Source organism: Convolutriloba macropyga, chromosome 6, assembly GCF_964194025.1.
Source record: "Convolutriloba macropyga chromosome 6, txConMacr16.3, whole genome shotgun sequence".
Classification (NCBI taxonomy): domain Eukaryota; kingdom Metazoa; phylum Xenacoelomorpha; order Acoela; family Convolutidae; genus Convolutriloba; species Convolutriloba macropyga.
In genome coordinates, this window is record NC_134473.1 from 35,098,019 (window position 1) to 35,114,739 (window position 16,721).

Genomic DNA, 16,721 nt, shown 5'->3' on the forward strand with positions numbered 1-16,721 from the left:
TAATTCTTTCATTGAAAGAACAACAATACGACTGGTACTGGTACAGAACTGGGACTGCTTTACTGGTACAGAACTGTTTTTCATTTTCATTTATATGGGTTTGTTGTCCACCTTTGACCAAGGACGAGGGCAGACTGAAGCAACGATCGCAAAGTTGAACAAATTCTCAAAATAAATTTAACTTTCGGTACGCTATCGGCTTTAGATCCCGCTTTCTACATAATCTGAATATCCAGCTGATATTTATGTACTCGTAGCGGTAAGCCAGTTATCAGATTTTTCAACGTCAATTACTGGAACCAGAAACCAGACCAAACTCCTTATTTTTTCGTGATTAAAATTTTTATATCACAGTTGATATTACTTTTGGAAATTTTTGCACGCGTTTTTGACATGTTTAACTTAAAGTAGTGCAAATTAGACAAACTTAATTGTTAATAAAAACATAGTTATTAGAGGAATAACCAATGGGTAACAAATAAAACCCATAGAAAAACTTTTGCATAACACAAGGCGCCAGAAAAGAGCTGAAATATTTTCTTTTACTTCATTTACTAACTCCATAATATCATTATCTCTAGAGGGATAGCCAAAATTTTGTGACTCGTAAGACATTAAACAATTTTGCACAATTAGGATTATTTTCATTCACAGCAGAGGGCCTCAGTAGCCAAATTATAACTGATATTATAACGTCTGCTACAACACCCGATTAGAAATGATTATGATGTTAATTAGTTATGATATTGATTATGATGTTGACTTAAAAAACAATTAGTCCTTTAATTGCAGATTTTGAAATTATTTTTGAACTTGGCTGAAGAGCCAAAAAAATAAACCCGAAAAGTAAAATACACTAAATTATTACAAAATTTACCACTGACGTCAACAATAACGCTTCTAACTATTAGACATAAAAAAATGGTTAAACAAATTTAGCTAGTGTGATTGATTTTTCATTACGTTGAAAAAAACAAACCTCGAATTTCTAAAAAAAAATTTGAGCCCTCAAACTTCACCTAAAATAAAATGAGTTCAATAAAGATCATTAGGAATCCCAAGAGTTCTGAGAGCAATATCCTTTCAAGACTTATGATCAAAATACTGCGTTAAACTTCTCCTTGTTTTTCTGCAGGCTTCGCAATTGTTTTCTTCTGGCCTACTGAAGCGACAAAAAAATTCCTGCCATCCTCAATCTTTTAATATTTTGTGGGAGATTCCAAAAAATTTTTATCGTGCAGCTTTTAAGTACAAATTACCTTAGGATTTGGCTTATGTTGTCAAGCTTAAAAATTGCACATGATGAGGAAGTAACTCTAAAGGAAATATAATTTTTGTATCAACAAAAACTGCTTTCAGCAGAAAAGTTAGTCAAATGGGAACTTCTGGTACCATTTCATAAATTGACTGAAAAACTAGAAATCAAATTGCAGAATATTTCCGATGTTTTGGACAAATCGTGGAAAAAATATCAATTTGGATTTAAATTGACATTTATAAACGCAAATAAAAACTATTGGACATTCAACATTTATTAAATTTTACATAAGAATGCAATTTCAACCTGCTTCTTTTGAATTGGCAAACTTACGAAAAGCAATCTCCGACACATTGTTAATGAATGAGAACGACAGAAGAGAGGGACGAGCAGCTCCTCTTTTAGCATTTGGCCCGCTGACAGCTTTGAATTCAAGTGCGGAAGACCTTGCTCTATTGGTTTTATCTCTGTTGGAAGAGGAGGCAGCAGTCGTAATGGAGATGCCATCACTAAATAACACGCTAAGACCTTCATTACATACTAGGGCATAAATGCGAAAGATTGGATCCTATCAAACAATTTACACTCAATCTTGTCGTAATTAAAAGCTAGCGTATATAGACGTGCCTTATACTGTTAACCAATCTGCATATCATTTGCTCGAATAAACTCTTTCCCGCTAATTCAAATCAAAATACTCCAAATTGTCAAACGCTAAAACAAACTCAACAATAAGAACCTGAGGAGTGACGTTCCGATATTTTTCATCTTACTTAGCAGAAATTTCATTAATGATAACTGATTCTTCCCCATACTCAAATGAATAAACGAAAGTCATGTTGTCCCGTGAGACGATTTTCAAAATATTTATATATCAGCTACTTTCAAAAACCAACTTTTCATGGAAATAGTATTATTGAAAGACGCCGTTCTAAAAAATATTCGAGTTGCAGTGATATTTTGGAGATCCAATGATGAGGCGCAATGCAAGAAGATCAACCCATTTAAGCACCGCTTAAGGTGGGACTTGTATTAAATATCAGATTTCTGTGCGTTAGCACCCGTGTCCCAATTCCACACTGCGTATTCCACACAGCGACTGCGTATTAGAGTTGCTCTAAACAGCATACCCAGGTGGTTGGGGATGATTTTTGCTATCGCAGAAAGCGTGGCTAAGATAATTGATTAGAGATACATTTAATTGTTCTCTTCAATGTCAACAAAGCTGTCGTTACCGTCAAGGCAATTAGTTTGAATGCTGAATTCGCTTGGCGAATTCCAGATTAATTTTGTGACTTTAGGTGACTGATTTCGCGGCTGAAGTGACAGCTAAAATTTTAATGCAATGGTTTCTTCTCAGACACTCTGGATCTGCCATTACTTCGCAACTATTGTCTAATATAGCAAAGATGTTAGAAATCAAAATCAACCACGCAACATTAAAACATTCTCAAACAATGGAAATTCTTGAACGATCACACGGGCAATTCATCCAACTCATCTGCGCTGCCCGGTATTAAGAACAACGCTGCCCAGTTTTAATAGCTAGAAGAGAATATAAGTGAAATTAAATCTAAAGTGTTGAGCATTTTCGATGAAACAAAGGGAAACTTGATTGCCTCATTAAAAAAATATTGCGACTATTACGACAAAAAATCAAGTGCAGCACCTTTGAAAGAACACGAATTTTTTTTGTTATTACATCCACAGACTTAAAGTGACCCCGTCAAATTAGGAAAACTTCAGTGCAAATTGTTTTGAGTAAACAGAATTGAGGAAGTTTTGACCTCAATTAAATATCTTGTACGAAAAGGGAATACAAATTGTACTCAAATTGTACACAGAGTACGTTCAAAACCATTTAAACCACAAACTACTCCAAAAGATATAGAGGAAATAGGTTAATCACATTTTGAAGATTAGTTTTAAAACCAGAGTAAAAAAAAACCAAAGCTAATTACTCATAAATCGAAAACACAGTTTACCTTTCAGTAGATAATCGTAGTGTTAATTTCAATTCAACAAATCCTCATCCAGACGAAGTAAAACCAAAAACCGAAAGTAACGGCCTTCCGCCTTCACGTGAAAGAACCTCCGACTTAAATGCTTCACCACGAGAGGAAACACCTGAGCCTTCAAGAAGAAAAAAACAGATATTTCAATCTCCAGAAAAAAAGTTCCCCAGATCAATATACACAAAGGAACAACAAGCATCACAGAGAGAACAACCTCAACAAAAATACAGGAACTAACTCTATCAATACCATCGAATCTGGCTAAACTTTTACAGCAGAAGAAACATAGAAAACAAGAACGGCCTCTAAAACAAATATTCCTAAACCGATCAATAAAAGAATGACTGGACCTCAAGTCCAAAACAAAACATCACTCCGTTGAGGGACAGCGAAAGCATACCCAGTTCCTTACCAGCTGCACTTGACAACTTTTTTTCTCCTGAAATACAATATTCAATCTACAGATACATTCAACGCTTCAGGTAAAGAATTTGATCATCTTACCATCCGTATTAATACAGGAACGAATACATTCAATTTCAGTACAGTAGATGCAACTTCTGTGATTACTTCTTATCATTTATCACTTATTACTTCAATCCTCTAATTTTCCTTTTTTTTATTAAATTGGGATCAAGCAAAAATGATCATTTTTTTTTCTCATATAGTAGCAGTCATATTCATCCAATGAAAACTTTAATTTAATTCAGACCTAACTTACACATTGCATGCTGTTTCATCCGCATTCCAATAATGCCAGAGTCATAGCGCGACACCACATAGAGCGACTCCTTTCTACATAAAGAAACTACCAAAATAATCTGCTTTGGAATAAAATTTCCCAAAAAATGCTAATATCTTTTAGATTAAATCGAAAACAAAATTCAGCTAACGTAACGCACAACCGTTATTGATTAAAATGACACAAAAACCAATAATAAATCATTAGCACAGTACAGAAAGAAATTATTTACTAATTGTAACAATTAAAACTCACCAATTTTGAGGTAATTCTTTCTTTATTTTGCCTCCGCCATTTTAATTTCCCATTTTTCTCTCACTTTCAGACACGTTTCCTTGCATAGCATTCATTGCACTTTTACTTGATTCTTTTTCCTCAGTGTTCAGTTCTATATATACTTTTAATACCGTTCTAAATAGAAAATGGATTTAATTGTACACCAAATAATGAATATTCAAAACGTGGTCATGTTTAATATTTGATTACAAAAGCTACGCGTAAAAATCTTGTGTTTTAACCCGTTTTGCTGTATATCATTCACGTTGCTGTAAACAAATTGAAATTAAGTTTCCTTTTCGATTTTGGTCCCTTTAATCCCGCTTTTTTCCACGCTTTTCCTTGGGATTTTGAACTATATAAAATTTTTTGCCTGGTTGTATGAATGCTGTTAAGTGTTCTGAAAATCCATTGTTAAGTTTTCGCCTTGAGTCATTGTCAGTACTCCATTTTGAAGCACCCGATACACTGTATGTCTTTAACATTTAACAGCTGCTTATATTCCAGATGAGGAATGCCACAAGAATAGTATCGCAGAGTTTCATCTGAAATGTTGTGGCCAGCTAAATTTCAGCTTCCTAACCGAAATCTCTTGCGATGCAGTTAAAACAATGCGCAGAGGGCCCATGTTGACCTAAAATGCAATCAAGCTGTGGAATTTAATATCTGACTTTGTTTTGCTTGTTTTTATTAGAAGATCCAGATTTGATTCAATTCATAAAATCGCATTCGTGACCCATAACTCTTTCATGATGAATAGAAAAATTTTATCTGCTCACTAATACCAATAGGAGACACTCACTGACATTAATTCCTCGCCTCCGGTTTTCATGTGACCGTTAGTCGACTAGCTTTTAAATTGACTTAATGTGTCTAACTTTGTTTTCCTCATGATGGTATGATACAAGTAACTAATTCTTTCATTGAAAGAACAACAATACGACTGGTACTGGTACAGAACTGGGACTGCTTTACTGGTACAGAACTGTTTTTCATTTTCATTTATATGGGTTTGTTGTCCACCTTTGACCAAGGACGAGGGCAGACTGAAGCAACGATCGCAAAGTTGAACAAATTCTCAAAATAAATTTAACTTTCGGTACGCTATCGGCTTTAGATCCCGCTTTCTACATAATCTGAATATCCAGCTGATATTTATGTACTCGTAGCGGTAAGCCAGTTATCAGATTTTTCAACGTCAATTACTGGAACCAGAAACCAGACCAAACTCCTTATTTTTTCGTGATTAAAATTTTTATATCACAGTTGATATTACTTTTGGAAATTTTTGCACGCGTTTTTGACATGTTTAACTTAAAGTAGTGCAAATTAGACAAACTTAATTGTTAATAAAAACATAGTTATTAGAGGAATAACCAATGGGTAACAAATAAAACCCATAGAAAAACTTTTGCATAACACAAGGCGCCAGAAAAGAGCTGAAATATTTTCTTTTACTTCATTTACTAACTCCATAATATCATTATCTCTAGAGGGATAGCCAAAATTTTGTGACTCGTAAGACATTAAACAATTTTGCACAATTAGGATTATTTTCATTCACAGCAGAGGGCCTCAGTAGCCAAATTATAACTGATATTATAACGTCTGCTACAACACCCGATTAGAAATGATTATGATGTTAATTAGTTATGATATTGATTATGATGTTGACTTAAAAAACAATTAGTCCTTTAATTGCAGATTTTGAAATTATTTTTGAACTTGGCTGAAGAGCCAAAAAATAAACCCGAAAAGTAAAATACACTAAATTATTACAAAATTTACCACTGACGTCAACAATAACGCTTCTAACTATTAGACATAAAAAAATGGTTAAACAAATTTAGCTAGTGTGATTGATTTTTCATTACGTTGAAAAAAACAAACCTCGAATTTCTAAAAAAAAATTTGAGCCCTCAAACTTCACCTAAAATAAAATGAGTTCAATAAAGATCATTAGGAATCCCAAGAGTTCTGAGAGCAATATCCTTTCAAGACTTATGATCAAAATACTGCGTTAAACTTCTCCTTGTTTTTCTGCAGGCTTCGCAATTGTTTTCTTCTGGCCTACTGAAGCGACAAAAAAATTCCTGCCATCCTCAATCTTTTAATATTTTGTGGGAGATTCCAAAAAATTTTTATCGTGCAGCTTTTAAGTACAAATTACCTTAGGATTTGGCTTATGTTGTCAAGCTTAAAAATTGCACATGATGAGGAAGTAACTCTAAAGGAAATATAATTTTTGTATCAACAAAAACTGCTTTCAGCAGAAAAGTTAGTCAAATGGGAACTTCTGGTACCATTTCATAAATTGACTGAAAAACTAGAAATCAAATTGCAGAATATTTCCGATGTTTTGGACAAATCGTGGAAAAAATATCAATTTGGATTTAAATTGACATTTATAAACGCAAATAAAAACTATTGGACATTCAACATTTATTAAATTTTACATAAGAATGCAATTTCAACCTGCTTCTTTTGAATTGGCAAACTTACGAAAAGCAATCTCCGACACATTGTTAATGAATGAGAACGACAGAAGAGAGGGACGAGCAGCTCCTCTTTTAGCATTTGGCCCGCTGACAGCTTTGAATTCAAGTGCGGAAGACCTTGCTCTATTGGTTTTATCTCTGTTGGAAGAGGAGGCAGCAGTCGTAATGGAGATGCCATCAATTACGCCTTAGAAAAGATTGAACATAATGACTACCAATGGATGGAAGTAAAACCGATAAAGAAGACAAGTTCTTCATTGTCACATCGCAATTAAAAGACATTAAAGTACGGGAAAACAGATGATAAAAACACAGGAAAAAGACGCTAAATCACTGAACAACGTCATCAAGGTAACCCAATCAAACTCTCATAAGCTTATGGCTTGTGCTCATTCTTCTCAATTACGTCGCCAAAAACTTAAACTACAAATCAACGCGGCAATTACATTGTTAGCACTCAACGGTGAAACAAAAAAGCTACAGAATAGTAACATATGTCTATAGGTTGAAAATTCTGGATTCAGTCATGACAATGATTGATAAACTTGTACCTATGACTATTGTTACGAAAGGTGTATTAAACAATGTTTTGAAATCAGTTGCAACCCAACAGATTACAAAATTGGCAGACTAACACTGGTAAATCCACCATCCCAAGTAATAACTTACTACGAAACCAGACATTTCACAAATGTTATTGTTATGGAAAGATTTTCCGACGCTCGACACCATTTGCATCAGGATCTACAGCACTAAATTTACAGAAAGCGAAAACTATTTCAAGGGCAACCAATGATACTAACGGGTACGTGTCTCAGCACGAAACAGAAGCTGAGTAGGTAGCGATAGCTGAGTGGATGCGAAGAATTGCTTTAGTCTCTCAAACAGAGATTGATGCGTGCATAGGATCGAGCAGTTTTTCCGTATGTACAAATGGGTTTTCCTTGGAGACCGCTGAAGACACTTGCTCAGGTGCTCTACTTTTTGGAAACCAGTTTACTGAATTGCAAAATTGCGATGTCAATTCGGTTAAGCTTCCAGTGAAAGAACTTAGAAAACGGAAAGTGGCTGATAACGTCAGCGTCGGATCAAAACAATATGTTCATGAGTAAAATGCGTAAAATTAATCCATTGAAAGAGAAACGTTTGCCAGGTTGCAAAACCTGTGTTAATGAATCGGAATGTGGTACTGAGATAGAAACACGCTCTATAGAAATCCGCGCCGATATGATCTCCTGTTGTAACGATACAGAGATCCGATATGATTTTAACTTAACAGATTGCGTGCAGCATTTGCTTTCAAAATTTCCATCTCTTAATGATATGCCACATATTTTGACTACAACTCAAGCACATGAACAAATGATTGAGGAAATCCCATCTAATCTTGCAACAGTACATGCTTATTGTCGAAAATCCTTTCAGAAACTGACGAACTAACAAAGCCCATTGCTCTTGACATGACAATTAGTCGGCCAAGTCTCCGTAACACCGTAACATATTTACAGCAAGCTCTACATGGCATATGACAATTTTAATTGGATTCTTTTCCTTTCTGTTTTCCAACGGAGTGCAATTTCTTCTTGGCTATTTCTGCTTTAAATACAAAATTATCTATACCAAATGCTGATAATTTTTGGAAGAAAGAAAGTAATGGCGAGACCAGTATTGGTAGTAACGGATGCAGAAATGCAGAATTTGAAACTCAAAAATGATCACGATTTTATGCGCCGAAATTTGATTTGGGCGAGTAGATGTTTAATGAGAGAATTATGAGAATGGCACACAAATATGACGCACCCAGTACCAACATGGTCAGTTCACTCTGTTAACAAATCGCTCTCCAATTGAAAAACAACTAATCTTACTAACGCATGAAGACACTTTTTATGCATTGGCCGAGTACTCAAAGTTTTAATAGATATTCTTAATTAGAGTATGCAATTTTATGTAGATGCTGAGTGTCATGGACAAATTTTATCCAATGAAAATAATCCAGGAATAATTGTTTTACAAAATCCTGAATAATAGTCTGCATTGATATGACTGGTTGAAATTTTTAAGCTTTCTTACATAGAAAAGAAAGACAGTACAGAGAGGGAAGGCTAATTGAAATTTGTAGTGCAATATGTTTTGATTAAAATTAAATGGTGTAATCACTTAGACATCCACTATAGCGATAGGACATCCAAAGACCTGAAATACAAATGCATTAACTGTTATTGTAGAGACAACAATTTTCTTTTCAGCAAACTGCATATAAGACAACCTCTTTACACACCTAGCATATGTGCTTTGTCAAGCAGTCTATATCAACTTAACAAGTTTTCTCATTCGCTTCACCAATCCGCCTTTTCCACTTTAGCCTCTTATTTACACCCCGGTTACATATAATAATATTCTCCCTCACCGCATCCTTATTTACCCAGGATCTATTTTTCTATAATTTTTGATAAGATGATAAAAACCTCAGCTGCTGCGTTACAACATTTTGCAAGAAAAACTAATAGTAATCGCTATAAGCTGATGACGAGTTTTGGCTTGTCTCGCTAAAAGGCTTTGATCATTTTTCCCCAACACCACGTCAAACCTATGTAAGAATATTTTCAGTAAAAGTAGACTTGTGACATCTATAAACCAAGTTGGAGATCCATATAGTAAAGCGGATATCAAAAACAATTTTGCAAAAAATTTCAATGTTTTGTTGATTTAAGGTACACCATGTCCTAGGTAGTTAAAATGCTGACTACATTTTACAAACTTTATACAAATATAAACATTTTATTTAAGATGAACGGGCATACTTATGCAACAAATTTTCAACGGATCTTGTTACACGGTTGTCAATGACAGAAGTTCCAAGATTTTTTTTACAGATATGAACTAGGGAATGACTATTGTCATTGAACTCAAGGCTTTTGTTTCCATGCTAATTGATGAACAAGATAACTTCTTCCTGATAGTCAGATTTGCATGGGAATGTGATTTCGGTGTCATCGGCAAAAAGGATGTTTTAGCATACAGACTGGCATAGCGTATTGTCAATATAAAAAACGGCGACTTTACGAAAGGAGTCGGGCGGGGTACAACTTTCTTCAGTCAGGTCTCAGATTGAGATGATAAATAGAGGAAATCAACTTTTTAGAGAAGAAATATATACTCACTTGGTCAGATTTGTCGCAAGACGATAAAATGTTGAAAAGTTATGTTGAAAAATTCTTATTTGACGAGTTAAAACACATATTTGGGAATTATTTTAGTGGTATAAAAAGAAAAAACAACGCCAAATTTTTGAACCTAATAATTTCCCCGAAAAAGGAATATCTCTTAAACAAAGGATATAGTTTTTTACATTCACCAAGTTCTAATTTTTGTTAAAGAGAACTATTTAAATTAATGTCATCTTGTTTGATAACCGATGACTGATATTATTATGAGTTCAGTTCGAATCATGTGGAATCATGTTCAGTTCGCATCATCACTATCGCTACCTTCGTGGAATAAAATTTAGTGGTCTTTCAACTGTTCTCAATCCCAAATTTTACCCGCCACTAATTTACAACCCATCCAATAAGGCATAAAATTTGGGTGAGATAAGGCATACAATTGGGTGAGACATCGAAAACTCATCAGTATTGTCCCAGTTCAATGAGTGACATATTTTTCAAAGAAGACTCCCCTCTTAACCGGTATGATATAGTTCATTGCGATTTTTCTGTTCTATTACTCTTACATCTTTTCTTACAGAATTTTGACCAGAATCTGCTTAAGCAAAAACGCCCGCTGTTTAAAGATTCCTAATTCGCTGTTGTGGAAAGTTGAAACAGTCTGAGGAACTGTCATTCAAGAAATTTTAACTATATATGACGAAAGACTTCTCTGTTCACTCTGAGAAAAACCGAATGACAGCTCAGAAATTCGTTTACCGTAATTACATGTAATTACATATCTGACGAAGAATAAGGTAAAGGAATAATCACAATTTAGAAATAGCTATACATAAAAACACCATCCATTTGCTGATTTCATATTAAGTACGCAAATAATAACTCTGCAAAAACTGTTTCAGCAGTCTTTCAGTCTTTTTGCGTTAGACGTTATATAGAGAAAGGATTTTTTTGCTGAGTTAATTGTGGCCAATCAATACAGACATCTTTTATGCACAAAACTTTCCGTAAATTCCAGCAATTTACAACACGACCTGAAAATACAAAGCAATCAATTGTCCGCAAACTGCAATTTAGACTTGCAAATTGCGATAAAAAAGTGAATAAAGTGCTTTTTACATGAAATTTAAAATATTTGCCTGTAGTTTAATAAAACTGTTTTCAAAGTATGTGTTGCTCTGTGGCAAAAAATACGTTAAAATTTTGATTCAGAAAACACCAGAAAATTGCGTTTTGTAAGTTGACCCTGACTGATTTTTAATTTAATACAATTGTTATGCGATCTCTTGCATTGTTACTTTCGGTTTACGGTCCTAAATGAGCGTTGATCTGTATTTATTTGAATAACAAACAACTAATTATTGTAATGACAAAAATGTCGTTAATTAGATTTAAGTATCATTAAAAAAAGTTAGATTACAGAGTTTTCAAGAACTAAGCAGAACAATCATATATTATTCTATTTCGAACCAACCACGCACAAAGACTTCCATTCTGTGTTCCTCGGCTTTTTAGTGAAATCATTTTTACAGAGTCAGTCGGGAGTTTGGAAATACAATTTCACGCTTAATTATCATATACCATTTTCTCTCGGGCACATTGTTTACGTGATTAGTACATTTATTTAATGCTGAAAATCTTGTCCTCTCCTCCTTTAGAAGCTTGAAACAGAATCAACAAAAGGAGGTTTTCACTATGAAATAGATGTTTAATTCTTTTGTCAGGTTTCCTAAATTTACTGTTTGCGAAGACTTTTCGATTTTGATTTGTTTTGGTTTATACTTCTTTTTTATGACAGATTTTTGCTTCTGGATAGATTTGTTAATAATAAAACATGGGGCTTCACAGGAAAAGCAGATTTTGTTAGAGTAGGCCCAACTTCGTTTCCACTTTAAAACCAATGAAGAATCATTTGCTTTTTATAAGCCCTGCTAAGCTGAATTCCTTCTGAAGTACGCGTCAGCCTATAGCTTGTGAATTTCCAAAAAATGTAATTAATTGTCTAAATTTTTGCCAAAGCAAATTCATTCGTTATATTTTTTGATGTTAATGCATCTTATAGTGTCAGTGAGTTTGTTTGGCGTCTTTTTTATTTTAAACCTAAACTGAAATTTCAGTTGCTACGAAAACCATGACAACCGCGTTGGCAGAAAATTTGCGTTTTATAGGTTGACTCTGACTAATTTCAAGATTAATACAAGTGGTATGTGATATGTAGTTTTGTTATTTACATTTTGCGGGTCCTAATTGAGTGTTGATCTATATTTACTGGGATTACAAACGTGTCATTAATTAGATCTAGATATTTTCTTAAAAAGTTTGATCACAGAGTTTTCAAGAATTTAGTAGATCAGTCATATGATTTTATTCTGTTTCGAACAAACCACGAACAAAAATTACCCTTTCTCTGTTCCTCAGCCTTTAAGTGAATTCAATTTAGATACAACCGAGAAACTGGAAAATTAAATTCAAGCTTAATTATCATGTAATATCGCTTTCCGCGATACAAAATCATGGACGAACAATGAGGCATATTGTGTACCTGATTAGAACTTTTATTTATTGCTTAAAATTGTGTGCGCTCTTCCTCCTTACGGAAGTTCCAACAATAACGCTACCTTTTCCACTGAAGTTTTGAAGACCATTTGAAGCCAACCCCTCTTCCGAACAATGTTGTAATTTCATTGTATTTAAAAGGCAGTTCTCATCCCTTAGTAATAGCTTTTGACGACGTTGCCTTTTTTCTCTAAGTGCTTTGTTTTTCTTTACTTTTCAGCTTTGGGTTTGTTTCTTTTTCCAGTGATGTAACTTTTCTGCACAAGAGCAAAATTGTCATAAAGCGCTTTTAGACAATTGAACGACCAATTTAGAAACTTCAAACTGAATAAACAAAAAGGAGGTTTTTGCTAAATTTTACATTTTTCATTCCACAATCAGGCTTCTTAAACTTTGTTATCAAAGAATTTTGAATGGATAGAATTCTCATGGAAATAAACATGGTGCTTTAAAAGAAAACCAGCTTTTATTAGAGTAGGCCCAACTATTTTCTTCTTTAAGTAATTTCTACTTTACATCCAATTAAGAATCAGTTGCTTTTTTAAAACCTCGCAAAGCTGAATTTGTTCTCATACTTGTCGGCGTTACATGTGAAAAGTAGTTTTGTCAGAATAAGTTCAACATTTCACTGCAAAAAATTTCAACAAAATGGGATACACTGGCTTCGCCAAAGCAAATTTATCTGTTTGGGTTTTCGATATTACAGCATCTTATAGTGCCAGTGAGTTTTAATTTTGCGTCTGTTCTTGTTGTAACTTTTAATCGACAGTTCAGTTACAACTGAAAACAAAAGCGAGTATACCGCATTGTCAAAGAACTGCAAAACAAACACTGGCAGATTACAGAACGGACATAAAGATTAGAACAGTCAATTAAATGTTCGGTTTCTAATTGTTTTTTCAATAAATCCTTTTTCAATAAATTTTTTAATCCAAAACTTTATTTCACTTCACTAGCAGAGACGTTGTTATTACCTTACCTTGGTGTCATTCACCATTTAAGTGAACTAATTTATGCTCAAATAGTTAATAACACAACGCTGTAAGCTCAGCAAAATCTGCGCGACGGAAAAATTGACCGTTCACATATTCACAGCAAGGTGTATATAAATGAGTTTCAATTTGGTCGGCAATTTTTTCTCCTGGACCACATAGACATATACTATTATAATCTGCAAATTGTACAAGCTCAAAGTAACCTTTCATTTTTTCCGAGAAATCGTTAACGTATTACAGAACAATTAAGGGTTACAAACCACAATTTTCTGCGACCAATTAATTTTGCTGACCTAATAAATGAATATCACCTATCTATTTAATTGAATAAACGCACTAATGTCGTTGAAATAATCTCAAACGACCTTGAGCAGTTGCTTTCGGTAGTAGCCACCAGGGGCTTTGGGCTGCTAGCATTAGGGGATGGGATCTCATTCGTGTGGGGTCAGGGATGGAATGATCCAAAGGAGCTGTACGACAGGTGGGTGTTGACTACTGGACGAGGAGGGCGTACAAATCGACAGTTATCAGGGTGGACGTGGGGAGTGTGTTACCGATGAGCCGGGTGAGGTTGAGAGAGGTGGTCAAACTACTAAGCCCTTCACGCAATCATTTTATGTCCCCTAAACAGTTTCAGTGAATCTTTCAATTAGAGACTAGTAAAGCGTAAGGCTCTAAGAGAGCTGCTCAGCCACTTAATGACCTCCGGACTTAACCTCTTTACCCTGTTTTTGAGGACAAAAAAGTAAAATGCTTCAGACGAAAAATCTGTCAGGCAAAAAGTCGCCTAAAAGTACCACATGACAAATACAATTGTTACAACTCCGTTTGGGAGTTTTTAAGAATCAAATTTTTGAATAAGTGAAGCCCAGATAAATACTGACAAGCAACTCAATGACACCGGAAACTTTGCTGATAGATTTGGTTACCTAATTATGATGATCACAACGTTACACCATAGATCGACTTGAGAACTGCGACAGGATGTCAGCCCCACACCATTTTAGACGGGAGACGAAGTGCCTTCCCGTCCGGGAACACTCGAAGATGCTCATTACGCAATTCTCGTCAGAAGCTAGAAATCCTCAACATCCATGCCACAAAACTGTTTTCCTGAAAGAGAACCAGCCGAGAAATATTACAACTCCCTTAGAGAGTGCAGAGCGTCCGAACTGGAAGGGGACATCAACTCTCAAAAGATGAGTCGATTAAAGAAATTCACACAGCTCATGTCACCAAAACCGTGGATTCTTACAACCGAATTGTGCCCTTGGGACTGAACCTCTGGAAGGCCACGATGCAGTCAATTTGAAGAAAGGCCTAGAACGAGAACACCAACTCAGACTATCACAACTAAGAGGTAAATTCTGTCTTAAGCTCAACGACTAGCTGTGCAGAATCAAAGCAACACCAAATGATGCAAAAAAGGACGAATAAACGGTTAAGCACGTACTGAAATGTCAATGCGATATCGCACCCGAGGTCTTATGGACGAATCCAAAAAGCGCCGCGCTTCACAACAATAACACCCCAGATCAACCTGACAATTTATTTTCACATTGTAGTCACATCCACATTATACGCAAGATTTTTCACGAGACTCAGGTTTCTCAAAATGACAAAGGCTACTTTCTGGAAAAAAGGATCAAAACTGATCATAAATTATCACATGATCTAAAGATATCAAAAATCCAACATCTAATATTTATCAACTTTTTACGTTCTTAAAACTCAATTAAACTTATCTCAATGAGAAGAATGTTCAGCTCCAAGTTCTTTACCATCTTACTTTTGTTCATAATAAACTTCATTTGAACGTAGATGTTATAAATAAAGAATTGGAGGAATTATTAAATTATCAAACTATTCAGTCCTCGGGAACATTAAAAGAACTGCGTTATTTCTTGCACCGTATCATATCTTAGCATGTTTTACCACTCAGTCGCCAACAAGATCAAATGTCCGATTTAAAATAATGTTATGAAATAGCCAAAATTTGTCATTGTTCCATAAAGAACAAGGAATCCCATAAACCACTAAGTTTACACACAGACGACGTATTTTACCGATAAATCGATCATTTCTGCTTTTTATTTTGATAATCATTGACCAAAAATTTGTGCAAAACAAAGAAATCTTCTCAACGATAAAATGAAGCACTTTTTTTGAAGCTAAAAACTACAAAAAATGTGTTGCTAAAAGGAGGAAGTTTAGTTTTGAATGAATTAGGGCGGCTGAGTGGAAGGGTAACTGAGAGGACAGCATTATTAACAAGTAGATGTTTGGTATCACTATATCATAATCATAGTAAGAGAAGGAGCAGGAGGCATAGCACTTCATAACTCATTTGTGAGCGTATGATTGGGTGTGTATGAATGTGTGTTGTGGTATGGTGGTGGTAGACTATTCCAAAAGAGGAAATAATGACTTAAGTAAACAACAGAAACAATGTTGGATGGAGGTCGGATGAATGGGCAAAAAAGGAAGGGTGAACAAACACAACAATGGTTGTCAAACTGATTCCTTTTCTTCCTTTTCGAATGATATTTGTCAGTATGATCAAAAACTTTATGCAACATGCAGTTGAAAATGAAGATACCTTCTTATAGAGAACATTAAGCACAGCCCAATAATCCAGGTAGACAAAACAATAGTTTTAAGCTGTAAACTGACTATCATGTTCTTATAGACGCTTTGGCTAGGATAAATACTGATAATTCATTTGTACGCCTGATATGTACGCTATCTAATTGCTGTAATAATAATCAGATAATCAAATAGAAATTGTTATTAGTTTGAGCTCAAAAAAATTAAATGAAGGGTTGGAAAGGAACCAGTTTTTTTCCATTATGAAATAGCAGCAGGAAGCGACCTTAGCTGACCTTGAGGCCGGCGAACAGCACTTAATAACAGAAGAGGTCACACGTGCCTTAATCATCATCATCATCATCTCACATCAGACAACTTAACATCTACACTGTATCTACTTACGTAAGTATGTATGTATATGTAACTAACAGAGCGAGAGAGAGAGATAGGAGAAATACACCACCAGCCGTTACGACTTGTCAGGTCTAAGCTACAGGTCAAGGTTCATGGTCAGGCTTCATCACAATTATCTTCATTACTGGTACAATTTTTGGCTAACTTCAAGCCGCTATCTCACATCGACTGCTAGTTGATTCATTTTAGTAATTTAACGTGTTCGTGACAG